Source organism: Chinchilla lanigera, unplaced genomic scaffold (genome assembly GCF_000276665.1).
Source record: "Chinchilla lanigera isolate Chin_1 unplaced genomic scaffold, ChiLan1.0 scaffold00165, whole genome shotgun sequence".
In the NCBI taxonomy this organism is placed as follows: Eukaryota; Metazoa; Chordata; class Mammalia; order Rodentia; family Chinchillidae; genus Chinchilla; species Chinchilla lanigera.
In genome coordinates, this window is record NW_004955566.1 from 27,549 (window position 1) to 44,232 (window position 16,684).

Sequence of the window (16,684 nt, forward strand, 5' to 3'; positions counted from 1 at the left end):
CTCAAAGAACAGGAAAGAGATCTCCTGATTCTAGAGAGAATGGGAGAAATCTCTAGGTTTTGTCCTATTCCCTATTCTCTAGAGCTCCAAGCAATCCTTCAGGACCAAAAGCAGCAGCAAGAACAGCAATAGCAATGATGTCTATAGGTGTCTAAGTTCTGAAGGGGAGGAAACCTTACTTTTGACTGAAAGAACTGATCAGAAGGACATGGCGTGTGGCCATTGCCTTCCCACACTCTCGGCCCTCCAGTATTTAGTCCCAGCCAGGGGCATAGCACAGTTTACTAAAGCCTCACCTTTCTGGAATCAGAGACTAAAGAATGAATCTCAGGGTAGAAAAACAATGGAGAGGGGGCTGGGGATTTAGCTCAGCAGCACAGCGCCTGCGTGGCAAGCGCAAGGTCGTGAGTTCAATTCCCGGTACCAGAAAAAAAAACATACAAAAAAAAAAAATGGACAAAGTTTAGTGAGTATGGGGAAAAACTCCCTTAAAATATTTATGAACTCATAAGCTATGAGTTTGTGAACTCATAGGCTATGAGTTTAAGAACTCATAGAAAAGACATAGATCTGACTCTAAGCAATATACCAAAGATGTTGAGAATTGAATTATGGGATAGAAAACTGCTTAGGTCGAGTTAGGCCACTGGGTTGGCATGCATATGAGACACATCTGAATAGCACTAAAAGGCTTTGGAAACTAAACTGCCATTGAAACCATAACCCTTAGAAAGCTGGTTGGAATGAGCAGCGTGAACCTACTCAGATGACTACCTATTAAAAACAAACAAACAAACAAAAAACAGTTACATTTCTCATAGAGTTTGAGGACCCAAAGTCTTACCTCCTTACCTCCCAAAATGTCCAGGATAAAATCCAAAATTACCACACAGAGGATCAAAAGCAAAGCAAACCCAAACCCCAAAATCCCTTCATATCACATGGGGAAAACAACCAAAACAGATCAATGCCAAAATGACAAGTTTGAAATTATCAAAGACTATAAAGCAGCTATTATTAAAATGATACAATAACTAATTGAAAATACTTTCTAAGTAAATGGAAAGATAGAAAATCCTAGTAAAGAAATATAAGATACAAAGAAGATACAAAAAAGAATCAAATGGAAATTTTAGAAGCAAAAAATAAAACAATCAAAATAAAATTGTAAGATGGGCTCAATAAGAAAATGAAGGTAATGAAGGAATAGAGAACTTGTTGGTAAATGAGTGAAATTATCTTAGGCAAACAATAGAGAGAAAAATAACTTTTAAAAATAATGCACAGAGCTTCAGGATTCTGTAGGACAATACTAAAAGGTATAAAGCTCATGTCACTGGATTCATAAAAGATCAGAGAAAGAATAATGTAGAGAATTATTTGTGATAGTAATGACTAACTCCCCAAATTTGGCAAAAAGATGTAAAACTATAGATGTAAGAAGCTCAGAAAACCGCAAGTAGAATAAAACCAACAAAATCTATGCCTGGATACATCATACTTAAAATGGTAAAAACCAGATACAAGGAAGAAATTTCAGGAGTAGCCAGAAAAAATAGCACATTAATTAATAGCACATTAATTATCAACAAATTTCTCATCAGAAATCATGGAACTCAGAACATGCTTGTGAGAAAGAATTGTCAACCCAGTCTTATTGATAAGGGTAAAATGAAGACATTATCAGATAAAGGAAAATAAGAGAATATTTTGCCAAGACATTGAAGGAAAAAGGAATGTTCCTTTCTTTAGGAAAAAGGAAAATGTTACTGTAAGGAAACCTGGAATATCAGGAATGAAAGAAAAGCAATATAAATGGCAAATATCTGGGTAAATAGAACATTCTTTCCTCTTGAGTTCTTTAAAATATGTTTGATGACTGAAAGCCAAACCTACATTTTCGGACGGAGTTTTCAGTACATGCAGCTATACTACCTAAAAGACAACTACAAACTGGCAGGATAGTGGCCCATCGTACATGGCTGAAATATTATGGAGCTTCACAAACTTAATGATAGTCATTTTTAGAATTTTATCAAACATTCTTGTGTGTTTTAATTTCATTTATTTTGATTTCATAATAAAAAGTTTGCTTTTTCTCACTATAAATAATGCATGCCTAAAATACTGCAGAAAGCTACAAGTAAAAGGGAAAAATCCTCCGGTCCTGAAAAAGACAACTACAATACAAAAGAAGGCAGTAAAGGAATTTATGGACATAATATTTTTCCACTTGAAATAAAAAAAATACTGATCCTGCATAGACTGTGAAAAGTTCAATGTGTATAGTAGAAATCCCAGAACCAGCAGTGAAAATATTATAAAAGAGACAGCAAAAAAGCTAGATAAATTGTAACAACATACTAAAATATGTTCAAATAATCCAAAAGGAGAAGAAAAAATGGAAAGAGAGAAATACAAAGCATAGGGAACAATTGCCAAACAAATGATAAAATAGTAGTTGTAAATTCAAATATATCAATAATTCCATAAATATAAACTTAAAAAGTCAAAGATTGTCAGAATGGACTAAAAAGACTGAACCCAACTACAGGTTGTCTCTAAGAGATGCTTCAAATATAACGCATAGGGGCATATTGAAAGTTAAGAAGATGGAAAGAGATATGTCACGGAAACACTAAAAAAAGGAAAGCTGGGTTGAGATACTGAAAACTCAATACCAGTAAAGTGGCGTATTATTAAGTTGAAACTACTTGTCACCAATAATTGCTCAATGAGTCTTTTATTTACATTTTCCCAAGGAAAGTTTTACATCATCGTACCCATAGACATTCTAGGCATCCAGTTACTGAAATGCCACTCAGCACTAGCTTTTGTGAAATGTTTGCAAGTTTGGGATTAGAATCTTCCAGGCTGCTCTAATCTAATGCCTTACTTTAAGGCACAATATCCTTCTAACAGTACCTGTCAGGTGTAGGGCAGTCACCAGGAAGATCTGTGTTTCTTGTACAAGAATAGACCTTGTTTTTCCACTTTCATTTCATAGTAATACCTACCTGATCTGGCTGCTCTGAGTGTGAAGATGAGGTGCCCACGGAGACACACATAGCACAGTGTCTGGCACAGAGTGTGTACTCAGAGTTACATTCCTCTTCATTTTTAAACATCAGAATAATTTTGGTTTAAAAATTGGAGCGTAAGACCTGATATTTCAGAAAAGGTTTCATGGAGGGTATATAATGATCTTGGCCTTGAGGATAAGCTGAGATTTGTGGAAAAATGAACAAGAAGAAAGGCCTCCCAGGTCCTGGAAATAAGACAGCATGAAGGTAATCTTTGAAGTCTCAGGCAGCAAAAGGTTGGATTAATGAATAAAGAACACGTGATAATTATGAGGAATATTGATTCAGAACCTAGCCATAAGGAAACTCAGTGAGGAAGTCTTCCTTCACAAAAGACCCCTCAGTGATGGGACCTCCAAGATTTCTACTGAGTAGGAAAGATACTTTTATTAGAGAAACTACACATTCAAATTAGACCACAAATGTAACTGTATACTGCATCTTTGTGTGAAAAGGACCCGAATTAATAGAGCTGAGCATGCAGAGTGTAGATATAATCGTGCGTTACTGTCAACATGCTAAATAAGGATCTAAAAGAATTTGTCTTAATTTCCCCATGGAGATGTCACAGTGGAACAAAAGAATATAGCACTGCAGACATTCTTGGCTGACGCAGATCTGTGTACAAAGAAACGGAAGCACAAGAAAGTGAGAAAAGCCAAGATCTAAAGTAACAGTATTAAATCCGGGGAGCCAGAGGCGTGTTTGGCAACCATCCTCCACATGCTTGAAGTTAGGGTAGATGAGGTTCAAAATAGGGACCAATCAGAAACACCTGTTAAGTCCAAGGGGGTTCCGGGGACTCTTGTTTCCTCTTCAGTGGCTGCCAGCCGTGACTGCCCATGGGATTAGCGTATAAGCGTACAGGCAGAGGGAGCATAGAGGGATGCAGCAATGGACCTCGGGAGCTCTGAGGAAATTTTAAACAAATATTAAAGACGACTTTGTAGCTATTAGAGTGCAGAAGTTAGGAAGCTATCTATCAGAATACAGAAATTATGACACATGTTACCAGAGGAGGTAGTAAAATCACTTTTTAAAGACTCATTAGACACTCATTCATATTTAAGACAGGATTTAAGAAAAATAATGAGATCAGTCTTGCAGTAGCGCAGAGATATGTGCTAAATGACCCACAAGAGGTCTCTTCAAACCCAAGTGATTCTGTTTAAATGTTAAAATTCATCTGCTAGAATAGAAATAAAATCCGATAAGCATTCTCCTCAGAAAAACATTGCTTTATGTGAGAAATGCTCTGTTTGCTCTTCTCTTTCTTTCTCTTCATCCCTTCCAAATTAAAACCTGGCTCAAGCCTATCTTGAAAGTAATTTTCTTGATATTAACATCTATGAATAGAAATCAGGGCCTAATATACCAAGAATGTCAAATAAACTTCAATAGCCTTTGTGCTGATAAAGATTTCCTGAAGTATGTGTGTTGAGAAATATTCTAAAGCTGCATTCAGAAGACTGTGGCTGGTTAGCAATGGCAAGCCTAGCTGGGAAGGGGGCCTCAAGTGTGCTTACCACTTCTACCGCACAAAAACCAAGGGATATCGATAGTTAGTCATGATTTAAAATATGGTATGTTATTTTAATATCTGAGTCACATATGATTTTAGAAGAATTAATGAAGCCTGGTGGATGATATGATGGACTCCTTCCAAGAACATGGAAATAAGCTTGTCCCACTCACAACAAAGATACTCCATAGAAGAGGAAGAGTCCTAACAGTGACATCTAGATAATAGATAAATCATTTTTATAAATCTATTAGCCTAAGGTTGGAACCCTATGGAAAGCATTTAGGTATGATTTAAATGAGAGAGGAAAAAGAGTTGGTATTCTTATGGTCACATACTATGCTGCTTACCATAATGGAGGACATAGATAACATTCATTTGATGATATTGATTGCAAAACTCATTTTGAAGGCATAGAGCAAAACTTCAATCATCATCCATTTCCAAGGACATATCATTAACCACAAAGTTACACTGTCTACACCTTAGTTGGAACTCTGATCCATCAATGTTTAATAACTTTTATTTCTTTTTCTTTTATTTCTTTTGATAGCCAGACCTATTCAGCTGCCTAATGGCTTTTCGGGTCTACAATGTAATTCTTTCTGGTAAAATCACATTGGCTTTCTGAAGAGCTCTTCTTTCAGGAAATTCAACCTAGAATGTCTCGAGCTTGGAGTCAATATCTGCACCCTTTCTTTATCATTTAAAGATGTGAAGAGATACTGTAGGATCCTGGTGGAAGCTATAATAATACAAAAGAAACGTACAATGCACACATTCTTCAGTGCTTTATCTGCTATACCTGAGACAAGTTGAAGGTGTGTGCGCATGCGTGTGTATCTCTGTGTATGTCTGTGTGGTAGTAAGGGGTGAAGTGAGAGGGAGATTAGGACATAATGCCTGACCTTGCTGGAAGTCAAAGCTTCATCAAATGTATAAAGAGGTGAATGAATGAGTGGAATTACTGGGATCACCTTAAATAGTGGAGGACAAGTGTCTTTGGGTCTTAGTAAAACATAACAAACCAGAAAAACAAAAGCATGCCAGTATAGATAAGATTAATTCTTTCCTATTCTGCAAACAATAACCATCCTCTTCTTAAGACTGAGAAAACTAGCCAGGCGTGGTGGTGCACACCTGTAATGGCAGCACTCAGGAGGCTGAGGCAGGAGGATTGTTGCAAGTTCGAGACTAGCCTGGGCTACAAAGTGAGCTCAAGGCCAGCCTGAACTGCATACATTATGAGACAGTGTCTCAAAAAAAAAAAAAAAAAAAGACACACAAAAAAAGACTGAGAAAAGTGCAGTAATCTTGCATAGGAAGCATGTATGCCTGTGAGAAAAATCCCAAAGCAGGAAGGTTAACCTTCAAGTTAACAGGAGCAGTTTATGCAGGCACAATGAAATTTAGCCACGTCTGAGTGTTTCCTAGTAGGTATAGTATGAAATAAGAGGGTTGCACACAAGATCATTAACGTGTAGTTGTGCACAAGACCTATGAATCTGAGTTTGGACAGATAATTTTTTTCCTTTTTGACATTTGCTAGTGGGTTGGGAGATAACCCCTAGAACCCAAGAAACTAACAATTTTATTGAAACAACTGTGCTTAAGTTTAGTGATCAGAGAATACTTTAAAATAGTTTATAACTGAGAAATCAATTTTGTTTTCAATATAATATTTTCTGAGTTGCTCACTTTGGATTTTAAGCAATGCTGAAATTTTCACTTTGAAAGAAAGTTGGGTGGTGGTTGATCACCTAAGTAAATTAGGATGTAAGCTTGTAAGAGACTGGCTAAATGTATGCTTTCTTTGAAAAGTGCTGAGAATGAGCAGTACTTATAGTCTGGTACCAGAACCAATTTGCCTTTGTTGAGTGCTTATTTTGCTTTACAATTATTGAGACAATGATTCTGCTTTTTATGCTCCATCAATTTCAATTACTTAGAAGTATAATATTGTTAAATGTAAAGTTAACTACACAACTTATATCCACTGGAGTTGGGATACCATCCGAACAAATAGCTCACTCTCTTCTTGGGGAAGTTATGTGGAAGAAAGATTTTCTCAGCTCCACTTACTTATTAACACCGATTATTGTCAAATAAGAAACAGTATTTCATTCCATCAGGCCTCCTCCACAAAGGCAGCATAGTTTGAACCTAATGGTCTTTTCTAAAACTGGATGTATTGCTTATTTTAATCCACAACTTAAAAATAGGCAGGAATATTTATTCCATTCTGTGTGCTTGAGCCCAGAGTACAACTGAGTCTTCTCTGAAATTTAGAAAACACTCAGACGTGGCTAAATTTCATCGTGCCTGCATAAACTGCTGCTGTTAATTTGAAGGTCAGCCTTCCTTCTTTGGGATTTTCTCATAGGCATACCTGCTCCCTATGCAAGATGAATGCAGTTTTCTCAGTCTTAAGAGGAGGATGGTTATTGTTTGCAGAATAGGAAAGAATTAATCTTATCTATACTGGCATGCTTTTGTTTTTTTTCTGGTTTGTTATGTTGTACTAAGACCAAAGGCACTTTTCCTCCACTAACACACTAACATGCTTTCATATTTAATTAGGGAAAGTATGAAATTATGTCTTTGGGATTAATAATGAAACTCACAGTACCTGGATAGTCTCCATTTATGACAGGGCAGGCTATAAGTGCTAGGAGATTAAAGGCATCCGGGAGCAGTCCTTGTCCAATGATGGATGGGAATTGGTGGATAAATACACTCAAACTCCTTAAATTAGTTAACTCTGAGATACATTTTCTACATCATGGTCAGCAAACTATTACTGTAAAGGGCTAGAAAGTAATTATTTTAGGCTTTGTGGTTACTCAACTCTGCAGTTGTAGAATGGAAGTAGCCATAAATAATTCATAAATGAATGAGTGTGGATGTATTGCACTAAAATTTTATTTCCAGAATATGAATTGTGTATACTTTTTGCTGTACTGGAGATTGAGCCCAGGGCCTCAAGCATGCTACAGAAGTGTTCTAGCACTCAGCTACAATCTAGCCCTTCTAAAATTTTTATTTTGAAATAAGGTCATGTTAAGATATTATTTTACTATACCACAAAATGAATAAATATGTTTGCTTATTAATTAATTTATTTATTTTTGAGACAGAGATTTGCTATGTAGCTCAGGCTGGCCTTGAACTCACTATGCAGTTCAGGCTGGCCTCAAACTCAAGGTGATCCTCCTGCCTCAGCCACCCAAGTGATGAGATTATCTTTTCTTTATTTTTGAAACTATTAAAATTATGAAAAGTCATTCTTATTTGCTATACCATGGGGGTTGGGTGCCCCCTGAAGATCCATGTGTTAAAGGATTGGTCCCCAGGGTGGCAGTATTGGAAAGTCACAGAACCTTTAGGATGTGGGTTCCTGGGGGAGGTCTTTAGATCATTGTGAGGGTGTCCCCAAGACAGATTGTGAAATCTTGGCCTCTGTCCTCTTTCTCTTTGCTTCCCAGCTCAGGAGGGTGCTTGATGCCATTACATGCCCCTGCCATAATGTTAAGCCTCATGAGGTCCAAAGCAATGGGGTCAGTGAATCATAGATTCCAAAACCATCCACCAAAAGAAATCTATCTTTGTAAGTTAATTGCCTCTGATATTTCATTATGGTGATGGAAAGATGAGTAATATATTAGCCACCATACTAAACAAAACCACATTGGATTTGGTCCGCAGTTTGGAGTTTGAGAATCCCTGTTCTATGTTGTCTCCTGCAGTTTCTCTGGGGATTCCACCAGGGCATCCTGCTGGAAAGCTCAGCCCTTATCGCTCTCCTTCTCCATCCTGCCTCACTTCCCCATTCTCTTAATACTGCTCCCTAGAATCAACTCCCGTACAAGGTACTTGCACTTTGCTGTTTATCTTGAAATCGGCTTCCTGGTGATAAACTAAGACAATCGGCTTAGCTGACTAATCACTGAATTGGTCATCTGTTGCCTTGGCATCATGAGGACTCCCCAAGAGAGTACCAGAATCCTGAGGGTAGATTCAATAAAAGGCTCTTTGTAATATATTCTCAGACTCATATATAGTGGGTTAAAGGAATTACCTTTATCATTTAGGTCTCCTGACTTCCACCTGAGGTAAAACTGAGACGGTTAATAAAAACTGAAATGAGCCCAAGGCAGCGATTTCATCTTCTTAGATCCATCACTATAAAACCCTCACGCTGGGTTTAGCAGGAGTAAGGACATCAAGGTTCTTCACAGCAGCGGCGCCGGTGACTCAGAGTCAGCCGAGCCATGTAACAGTCCGCAGGAATCCAGGAGTGTTGGGCATGCTGATAACCACTGCAGCAATCTCTGTAGCCGTGCGGGTTTATGAAATGTGTTCCCTTCCCAAAGCTCTCTGCAAATAACCAAAGGACTGAATTATTTCTAGATCAGGAACAGCAGGTGGGTAAATAGGGCATTCATTTTGGGTCCCATTTTGCTCATTTCATGTGGTAATTGCTTTCTCTGCAAATTGAAAAGAGCTTTCCTCACCCTGTTCTCCACTGTTCCAGATGGCTGTACCCTCTCAACCTGGCAGGTGCCTGCCTGTTGGCAGCGAGGCTGTGAATTTACAAAGTATAGCATTTTCCGACCTTCAGACACAAATGAAGCCATGCAGATTCTGCTGGTAATAGTGGGCTTCTTTACTGAAGGAGAGTCTATGACATGTTGACTACAAGAAGTTATGAAGCCATTTCAAGCTCTAAAGTACTAAGAATGTGTGTGTTGTGTAAGGATTGATTGATAAGACTGACTGCCTCTAGTTCTAGTTAGCATGCAACATACAACAAAAATATAATTGTAAACTTAAAAGAACGAAAAACCTGACAGTCCAGAACCAGCTCTGGGATATTTACAAGTTCTAACCGAATCCTTCAAAAAATGTGTTTTAATTGGGCTTCTATTAGCAAGTCTAATCCATTGGGACTCCCTAATTACTAAGGTAAGTCTTCGCTGGATTTCATCATTATTTTCTCTCTTTCAATCACAAATAGACAGAAAAAATTCTCTTTATTAAGATGCAAATTTCAAATTGAGCTTTAGTCCAGCCAAGTGAGTTATCACTGGTTCTTTCTGAGCTCAACCATCTTGAGGGCTTCAGTTTAAAATTCAAATACAGGGAGATTATTTATCAGCATGGTTCTGGCAGTGACATAATTGCCCCTTGAAGAAAACAAGTTGGCAGCCTTGCAAAAGAGGAAGTGATTCTTATTTATTTAGTATGGGAATTAGGTTCTACAAACAAATCTCCCTGACTACCAAGGCTTAAAAAATGCTATATACTGTTCAAATGACAAAGCATTGTGAAGCCAGTAAATGCCCCTGGTATTCACATAATGTGGGAAGTGCAGCCACGGCAGTAAAAAGCAAAGTGCCGGGGAGTAGATAACCAATACCCAGATCTATAAGCCTGCTGAAATTTCTAGCTTAGATTCTATATTCCTGGTTGAAATACAGCTTTGTCTTGATCAGACACACGAAATCCTGTGCTCCTGTGCTCCTGTGGTGTAGTAGGGTGCCGCTAGGAGAGAGCAGGAAGAGTACTGCCTCCGGCATCAGACACCCAGGTTATCTCCCTGCCTGCCACAGTCTGGTACCATATGCTGCAGCCTGGAGCAAAGGAGGGAGAAGAGCTATTTCTTGTCATCAGTTAGCTGCCAAGCTCTGGCATTCTTTTACCAAATTGCATAATCAGGGACAGCAGGTATATTGCAGAAGCACATGGTCCACCACGCTCCTCCCCAACACACATTCCCCTCACCTAGGTCTCTCTCTAGGCTCACTCCATCAAATATATTCTCATCTGCTTTTTAATGCCAGAATGTTCTCAAGAAGGTATTTCTTCTTGGGATATAAGACCCAGTTTCTTGGTAATGCTGGGATATGTAACACCTTAATCCCTTAGCTTTTGAATATTTGTTGTAATTAACTCCTTTACAATGGTCACAGAATTGAAAAGGATAAGCGCTATTCATCATTTTTATTTTAATGCATACAGGTAGGCAGAAGAGTAGGCAGAAAGGAAAGTCTATGATCTACATAATGATCAGGTCAACAGAAATGAAAACTACAATTACCCAATGCAATCGCTTGTTGCCATGAAGAGGATTCCACACAGGTGTTCATTCTTTATATATATTCTCTTCTAATGAAATGAATGAGAATATCAAAATTTTAAATAAGATTCCAATCAAAGAACCTGTTTGGGAACATGGAAATAAAATTCATCCTAAAACTTCATGATTTTATCCATTTGGCCAGCAGAGATATTGTTACATGGCATTTCTCCAAGTTCCCAAGCTTATTTATATCACTTTGGTATTCTCACAACATCTGTGCTCTTTGGAGAGTAGTAATATTCTTCACTGAATGCTTTTCTATTTAGCCAGGAGAAGATACATAAAAGGCATAGAAACATAAAAATTGCCATATTGTGACACTGTAGGGAAAGTGGAATTCTCAAAACAGAGCATAAATCAGAGGACAAATTTAGCCATTTTACCAAAATATATCATATGATATCATTTAAAGTAGCAATATTTTCCAGAAAGTTTTATACAATCATCCTGACCAAGTGAACCAAGGTACAGGATGTAAACAAGAGATATGAATATTTATTGTAACACTGCAAATATGGCAAATGCTGAAAAAATCCTAAATATTCACTAGTAGATTAAATAAATTATGGCTTATTCGCACAATAAAATATAATATAGCTACTGAAAAGAAATAAACGTATGTGTCCCGATGATATAGAGGTACCCGAGATATTTTATTGAGTAAATTGAATGTAGATATATGAAATAATACACATTTTTTTTACAAAGAGAAATGGATAGGCACTTTTTCCTGTGGGTACCTCAGAGGCAAGAGATGGTAGAAGAAAATTTTTCTATATTCATTTCATAGTTTTCTGAACCGTTTGAATTTTCTTTTGGGAAATTATTTCCTCCCCATCATAACATAATTTTAAAAAAGCAAAGGAAAAAGAGAAAACCCAATTACCCTTCTGGAAATACACCTAGGTGTCACTTTGGACTAACTTTTGTCCTGGACAGTGGCTACACTAGGTTAGAAGTGGTCAGCATTGTCTTCCCTGATGTGCTCTGAACATCACTGTCCCTGCATAGGTTATAGATTTGTCACCATGAGATAATGTCTATCTTATTAGAATCAGTGTAAGGAGTTCATAATGTTTCTCGGCGTTTCAAGTTTCATAAGCTCAATACTCCAACTTCGCACCCTCATCAGGGGTGCAGAGGGGAGAGAGCTCTAAATTTAGTCCTTTCAATCTTGAAGAGCTGCATTCCAGGTACAAGATTATCAAGGCTTGACAGACAAGTCAGTTTTTATCCCTTTATGTCTTTCAAAAATGTATGTAGACTTTCACTCTAATCTTTGCAACTGCCTTCAAAGAAAGAAGTTCCATATTTTTCCCAGTCATTTTAACTTCCCTTCTCTGGTTACTTTCCATCTTGAATATGAATTTTTTGAGAGGTTTGAAAATCATAATTGCAAATGGTCCCTCGGCATGGCTGTACACGGATTTTATACAATGTTCTCTTTTGTTTTTGCTGCCTTTTTTCTTGACAAGCCCCACTGCTTGCCCAGCTTTTTGGAATTCATTACCCAACTCCTTTTAGCTATTCTTTTCCTTCTGCACAACACCAAAATCTCCAGATGAAAATGGAAAATATTCAGATGTTTCTAAATGATAGAATTCCAGAATAGACCTCAAAAGACCATTCTATACACTCTCATCCAAATCCTCGTTTTATTAACGGGTGGGAACCAAGGCCCAGAGAGGCTAAGTAAGGACTCCAACTTAAGTCTTCTGACTTCCATGACACCACTCTCCACCATTTAAAATATTTTAAAATAAAATAGAAGAGTAGGCAGAAAGGAAAGTCTATGATCTACATAATGATCAGGTCAACAGAAATGAAAACTACAAAACTACTCTCCACCATATTAAAAATATTTCATAGTTACATTAGAACAGAAACCAAACTAAAGACTCATCCAAGTACCAAGCCAGTGGCCTGAAGGAAGCCTGATGAGGTAGGCAAAAGCTTTTCATTTGCTGGGGCAAGGAGTGGTCTGTGGAGTCCTGGGGCAGGAGCAGAGAAGGTTGTGGTGGAAGCTGGGGTGACTTGGAGCTCAGAGTACTATCTCTTGACCAACCGATATGGAGTTAGTTCAATATATTAACAACAGCCATCCCACCATGTCCTGGTGGTGTCTGCATAGTGCTTTGGTCTAATTTAGATGAAACTTAACCACGCTTTCTTTTCTTCATTTGTATGCTATGACGTGTGAAGACTCAAGAGTTTGGCAAAATGATGTTTTAAATCTTTCAAAATTTAGGCATCATGAAAATGGCTTCTAGGTACTTGGAACATTTCACGTAATAAACCAGAGTCGACAGGTCTCACACATCCAGTGGCATGAGAGTACGACAGGCTTTTAATATCAGTCATAAAAATGAACTACTTAAATTGCAAAATAGATGCATCTACACAGCATCTGTGAGCTCTCTAAAAATGCATGAGCTGCTGCTTATCCGTCTTCAAGGAAAAATGAGTCACACTAATGTTTCCCTCTGTGCAAGAGATTTTCAAATTGTGATTTATGCAGTTTAAAAGCAGCTAAGTAGCCCTTGTCGGGAAGACTATCACAAGATGATTTGATGTAGACCATCTTGGACAAATTACCTAATCAACACAATTCCCCTTCCTCAGCATAGTAAGCAGTATTCAACCATAGAAATGTGTGTGTGTGTGTGTGTGTGTGTGTGTGTGTGTGTGTGTAAGTTCTTTGTTCTCACGTTCCGATTCTCTCTTTCCAGCCCCTCAGGAGACAGGATGCGCAGAAATGTTCCTCCCCCTCCCCTGCCTAGAACCAAAACATCTCTCCCACAGCTTGAAATCCCAACATTCCATCTGCTTTTCAGATTCCTTAGATAAAGCACAATTACCCTTGCAAAGCCTCAAATACTTCTATTCCTCTTCTCCCATGGGAAAATGGGGCTTAGGTCGTCACCAAAATTTACTTTCTTATGTATTTATTCAACAGGTATTTAACAAATATCAAAAGTTAAACCATAGTCCCTTTTATTTTTTCTTTTTTTATGATTTTTTTGTCTTTTTGAGACAGGGTCTTGCTATGTAGTTCAGGCTGGCCATGAGCTCAGTTTGTAGCCCAGGCTGATCTCGAACTCCTCCTGCCTCAGCCTCCCGAGTGCTGGGATTACAGGCATGTGCCACCACAGCCAGCCATAGTCCCTTTTCTAAAGAAAGAGACTTTATTGGAAATTAGACTATATGGCTAGAGATAAAGGGGAGACTCAATAAAATATGTGTTAAATATTGGATGGATGAAAACATTAATCATTGTGGATATGAGTTAAATATCAATACAGGTATTTAGAAATTAATTTTTAGGAAGCTAAGTACATGAACTGGGGACTTCTGATGCCAAATTCTGTACCAAATAAGGTTCAATTAAGAGAGATCAAAAGAAAAAAGAGAATAGAAGGAAAAATGGAAACAAAGGTTTTGTAAATAAGGATGGGAAAAGGGGTCGAAGGGAAGGGAAGAGGATGAGCAAAAACGAATTAAGATGTATCATGTACGGGCACAAATTCCCTTTGATGAATGTGATTGTTATATATATCTAAAATGTACCAATAAAATTAATTTTAAAAAAGAGAAATCAAACGAGTGCACGGGCACATACACACACCACAGGGATTTGACCTTACACAGTGGGGGAGGCTAGTGGAGCAATCTTTGTAAGGTTATTCTCTTTGTTTTTGATGCTGGAGATTAGAGACCTGAGGGAAGGCAGTGGGGCAAGAGGAGCTGATTGTGAAACGAGAGAGGAAAAAAAAATGATTTGGAGCTCACAAGCAGGAGCTGAAGACAAGGAAGGAGTAATAGTCCTGTGAGTTCTTGTTGCCTCTGATGTTAGCAGTATACTTGTCCTCTGCAAGCCTGGGAGCCTTGATCACACAACCAAGCCCACATACCTATCCCAGAAGTACAAGCCTCTGACAAGGGATCCAGGGCAAAGTGTAATGGTTAAAGCCCAGGGGCTTCCTCATTCTCTCTCCAACTAGGTAAGTTAGAAGCTCAGTAAAACTGTGAATAGCTGGGTATGATGGCACACACCTGTAACCCCAGCACTCCAAAGGCTGAGGCAGGAAGATTGCCACCGGTTTGAGGAGAGCCTGGGTTACACAGTAAGGTCAAGGACAGCCTGAATTATGTAGTGAAACCCTGTCTCAAAAAAAATTTAACAAATAAAGAAAGAGTTCCAAAATGCTATTGTTCTCTAACACACTGTAAATCTTACCTAAGAATCTCTTTCGTGGCCCACTTTAATCAGAAACATACAGAAGGGATATCTGGAAAATGTAGCTTAGTTTTGGTAAACTGACACATACAAAGCCACTATAGTAGTTACTATACTCTAGGGAAAGGAGAAAAGTGTTAACACTGTTCTGAGAATCAAGCTCTCAAAAAGTGGGACTAAAGGTCTTTGCTCAGTAGGGCAGAGGAGTTCTCAGGGAGGTACAAGTAGAGACAAGGAGGCGCATACTTGGTTAATTGCCCTTTCGCCTTTCAGTCATTAAAAGTGCGCATTGAGCATTTACTCTGCATCAGGCCCTGTGCTAAAAGTCTTCTGAAGATGGTCACAATATATCCCTTTCAGCACGTTCATCTTACATTGTGAGATTAACACTCCTGCATCAATGGATGTGCTCTATGTTCACTCCTCTTAAATCTGGACAGGACTGTGACTATAGCAGAAGTAATCCTGAATGACTTCTGAGGCTAGGTCATAAAGATTACTAATTTCTACCATGTTCTCTATCTTTGTGGAAACTCATCACTGACTCAGTTTGCACGTTATGAGAAAACCCATCCCATGGGGAACGGTCACCTGCAGATGTTCTCGTTGATATTCCTAGCTAATATCTTAGCTATCAACCAGCCAGTGTCAATTACTAAACATGTAAGTGAATGAGTTCTCAGCGGATTCTCCCCCACCCATCTTCAGTTTTAGCCTCACTCCTACCCAATTGATGGTAAATGGAGCAGAGAGATGAGCCATCCACAGAGTCTTGCCAAATTACAATTTTTGTGAGCTAAAGTAATATTGTCATTATTATTTCAAGCCACCAAGTTTTGGGGACAGTTTGTGACACAGCCATAGTAACAGCCATTTGGCCAGATCAAATAAGGTATATAATGGCTAATATATATTATTTTATTGGTTTTTTTTTTTTTTTTTTTTGGTTTTTCTCTGGTACCGGGAACCGAACTCACGACCTTGCGCTTGCCAAGCAGGCGCTTTTGTCCCTGAGCTAAATCCCCAGCCCCTATATTATTTTATTGAACAATACATAATTACGTAGCTCTTTTTCGCTTTAATATGGTAGCTATTGGCTTGGAGCTAAAGTTTTAATTAATACTTTTGTGTAAATAATGGTATTTTGTTAACTGTTTATCTTGAGATAATTTTAGACATGCATTCAGTCGTAAGAAGTGATACAGAGAGACACCATATACTCTTATTTTTCAAGGTTCAAAATTTGCTCTTTAATTATTTATAAGACACTCAGGTCACTTTTACTGCTCAGCTAAGATGTTGCACTGGTTTCTGAATTACCATATGCTAATTTGAGGGGCTAGTGATCAAACAGAGAGCTCTTCCTGAATGCCTGAAGAGAGTGATTCCAAGTTAGTCTGTGTTTGCCCTCTGCTCAACATCCTGGTGGTCTCAGGCTTGGCAGAACCTACCAGACTCCAGGACCCAATCAGCATAAATGATGGTGTGACGTCTTAAAAAGGAGCCAACTACTCAGTGTCATTCAGAGCCCAAAATTTCAAGAGTGACCAAAATCAAATCTTTATTTTTATAACAGTATAAATGTGATCCAAACATGTCCACCACTAGTTTTTTCAACGGAAACATGCTATAAATAAGCAAACTACATCTAGTCTCCCTTAATAGTAACACCTTTGCTTAATATCTTTGCTCAACAGTAT